Below are 4,230 nucleotides of genomic sequence, written 5' to 3'. Positions count from 1 at the left end.
TGTTGGTACCAGCTCAGAAAACTACGTTTCTGGGCGTGGTATGGAACTCAGATACAATGTGGGCACATATGTCTTCCGCGTGTATCGAGTCCATCTGGGCCATGGCATCCGGGATAAAGCTAGGCCAGGCCATCACTGTAAAGCAATTTCTAAGACTGCTGGGCCTCATGGCAGCTGTGTCCAACATAATACCTTTTGGACCTTCTACACATGAGGCTCCTTCAGTGGTGGCTGATAGCCAAGGGGATTTCCCCAAGGGGGAATCCGTTCCGAACAATCAGGGTTACGCGCCGATGCCTTCGTTTCCCTAATTAATATGGAAGAAACCTTGGTTCCTGTCCCAAGGGCCAGTGTTAGCAGCGTCATGTCGCCGGAAAACCGTTTCGACAGGCGCCTCCTTCACTGGCGTGGGCGCGGTCATGGATGGCCGCTTTGCCAGGGGTCTGTGGCAGAACCATCAACATGTTTGGCATATATTTTGCCTAGAGATGTTGGCTGTGTTCAGGGCTCCGAGGAGCTTCCTCCCAGACATCAATTTATCTGAACCGACAAGAGGGACTCAGATCGCGCCCTCTATCCAGACTGGCGCATCAGATTAATCTATGGTCCCAGGGGAAATTATCTATTAGAGCAATATATGTCCCGAGGGTTCAGAATCAGGGAGCAGACATCCTGTCGTGGTGGTGAAGTTGATATGGCAGAGGTTGGACCAATGGAAGTGGATCTGTTTGCGTCTCGAGAGACGTCCCACTGTCCACTTTGGTTCTCCCTCACTCATCCAGCCCCACTGGGGTTGGATGCCATGGTACAGGCTTGGCTGAGGCTTCGCCTGTATGCTTTTCCCCCGATCGCTCTGCTCCCGGGAGTCCTGGAGAGGGTCCGTCAGGAGGGCATCAGTCTTCTTCTGATAGCCCCGTTGTGGCCGGCCCAAGTATGGTTTTCAGACATATTTTCACTTCTGATAGCTCCGCCGTGGCAGATTCCTCTGAGGAGGGATCTGTTGTCTCAGGCGGAGGGCACAATATTCCACCCTCGCCCGGAGCTGTAGAAATTGTGGGTCTGGCCCCTGAGGGGGTCCAGTACCTAGATGCCGGTCTATCAGCTGGGATGGTCAAAACCATACTTTGCTCTAGGGCTCCGTCTACTATGAGATTATATGGCCTCAAGTGGTAGGTTTTTCCACTTGGAGTAGAGAACATGAGTTAGATCCAGTTAACTGCCCAGTGGCTTCAGTTCTGGAGTTTCTTCAAGATCGTTTCTCTGCGGGTCTCTCCCCGTCCACACTTAAGGTGTACGTGGCTGCCAGTTCGGCGGTCCATGCACCACTGAGTGATGGGCCTTTGGGGAGGCACCAACGGGTCATACTATTTCTCCATGGTACATGGAGGTCAGGTCCTTCCTGGGACCTGGTGGTGGTTCTCGAAGGGCTATCCCTGGCTCCCTTCGAATCCCTCCAGTCGGCTTCGCCTAGGACCTCACGTTCAAGATAGCCTTTCTCTTAGCTGTTTCTTAAAATTATTAAGAGAGTGGGAGATCTCCAAGCCCTGGCACTAACGCCAGCTTGCTTGGGGTTTTGCCCCCGGCAGAGTTAAGGCCATCTTGCACCCGAGACCCGGCTATGTGCCTTAAGTGCATTCTAACATGGCTAGGTCCATGGTCCTGCGAGCATTTCATCCTCCACCTCATGTGTCGGCAGAAGAAGAGAGGTTCCTTTGCTCTGCCAGTCAGGGTTCCGAGTATTTACCTTGAGGGGTCCTCTTCTTCGAGGAGGTCGGACCTACTGTTAGTGTGTTTTGGGTCACCTAATAAGGGGCTCCCGGCATCCAAACAAACCATAAGTAGGCCTACAAGGTGCGCAATTTGCCTTCACCTTTGGCCGTAAGGGCTCATTTTAACAGAGGCATGGCGTCCTCTAGGGCCCTCCGTTCGGGAGTGCCCCTCCAGGAGATCTGTGAGGCAGCCGGTTGGGCTACCCTGCACACTTTCATCAGGTTTTATTGTCTTCACCTCCTTAGTGCGTCTGGCGCACGAGTGCTCTCGTCCTAGCTTAAGTGCCTGAGATCAACTTCACTCTAGGACAGGCTTTTTCGGTGCGTGGCCTAGTGGGTATTCGTTCCCCAAAGAGTCGTTTTCAACGACGCAGTGCGAGTTCCCTACGAAAGGGAACGTCTCGGGTTACGACTGTAACCCTTGTTCCCTGAGGAGGGAACGAGACACTGCGTCGTCTTGCCACGCCCCTTAACGCCTGGGAGCGGCTTGCTTCATCGCGAGGCTAATGTGTGTGTGCGCCGGCGACACTTTTATGCATCCGGTTATGCCGTCACATGTTACGTCACGACGCAACACCAATCAGGATTGGATTAGTTTCATTCATACTTCAGAGGCGCACGCTTAGGGAGCGTCCCCAAAGAGTCGTTTTCAACGACGCAGTGTCTCGTTCCCTCCTCAGGGAACAAGGGTTACAGTCGTAACCCGAGACGAATGTTGTAAACATCCATTCAGTGAAGTATTAGGAAATATTTCAATTGACACAAGGTTTATGTACTCGTATTCAAATCATTTTATTCAACAATAGAAATACAATACTTGAAATAGTGCTTAACTTAAATAGAAAGTATTTGCAATTGTATAGTATAATTATAAATGATGTGTAAATTAAAATATTGAAAATAATAATGTTTTTTTTAGTACACTGAACACTATCAATGAGCTTAAACATGCTATTTCTATATTGAAAGAAAAATAAATCTTTTTGAAATTTCATCTGTTTATGTTCTAATGAAAATCATTAATCTTTTACCTTAAAAAAGGTTAAACACTTTCTCTCCTATCCAGTTTTGCACAGTATAGACTTGCCAACGTATTGTGATGACTCGGACAAGATCTGTTTGGTACAAGTTTCCTTTCTGGAATTAGAGGACATTCCTCTCTGCTGAATGGGATATCAATTATGTATAGCAAAAGCGCCACCTACTGGCAGGAATAATTCAGTCAGCACAGCGTGTAGCAGTGTGATAACCTCACTGAACTGCTCCAGTCTTTTTATCAGATACTACACACTAAAGTATATCATTATATAAAGTATTTCATTATTGGACATTTTTGTGTAGTAACCGTAACACTATTGCATTGTATTATTACTGATGATAAATTTGTTTTGAAAAATGTATATAATTTAGCCAAAATAATCACCATATATATATAAAATATGCTATATATATGAAAAAAAATTATGAAATATATTTTTTGAGAAATTCATAAAGTAATCAAATTTATTTTATTTAAATAAAAAAAAATTTCTTTAAAAAAAATCATGTGTGTGTAACACTCATATAAATATATAATTGGAAGTTTAAAAAAAAAATAGATACGGCTGAGTGACATGAAATACTACAGTTTTTAAATTTATCAGTCAGCATCTGTGACAAGTTTTTGGCTGGTGATCTTAGCACACAGTCTTGAGAGGCTAGGCGGACTTGACTGTCATAAACAATATACTTGAGGCTAACATAAAACAACAATAGGTTTTTTTTCCCCACCGCAAAGTGTTGCACACATGTGCACACAAACTCGCATGCATAAATTCAAGACAAATAGCTACGGCATGATATTGATAATGTATATGATAAGATGAGCTGAAGACATTTTAAAACACAGTCTGTAATTTAGTTTTCTCTTTTCTATTATAATATTTTATGGCATTCAGAACGGTCCACATATACTACATAACTTATAACAAATATTTAAGATTAGATTATACTTAAAAAGATTACATATTTCTCTCAGACATTAGAAACTGTAGAATTAAATGGATTGCGTTATTCTTCAAAGGTTACCCTCTATTTCTATGTTACCCAACAAGCCACTCCAGTCTTCAAAACTTTGCATGTCTGAATATTGAAGTTGAAGGCGAACGGAACGTTTTGAAACGTACTGCATCGCTCAGCTCAAAAAATGGATATTGAGCTTATCATATTTCAGCTCTGATGCCATTGCTTGTTCACCACAGTGTCATTAAAATTGACGAACCACAAAAAAGAGAGTCAATGATTTCACAATTACTTAGTCTCCTGGCCATCCATCCACCCAAGCTTTGAAGTATCCTGTGAACTGGTGGAGGCCCTCTCCACTTCATTAGACAGCGTCAAGACCACATGATGTAACCCAATCCATTGAGCAGTCTCAATTACAATGTGGTCCATTACGTTGCTGGAAGCCGATTCAAAACCT

This window comes from Phoxinus phoxinus (genome assembly GCF_949152265.1).
Source record: "Phoxinus phoxinus genome assembly, chromosome: 18".
Lineage (NCBI taxonomy): Eukaryota > Metazoa > Chordata > Actinopteri > Cypriniformes > Leuciscidae > Phoxinus > Phoxinus phoxinus.
Note: the sequence above shows the minus strand (reverse complement) of the source record.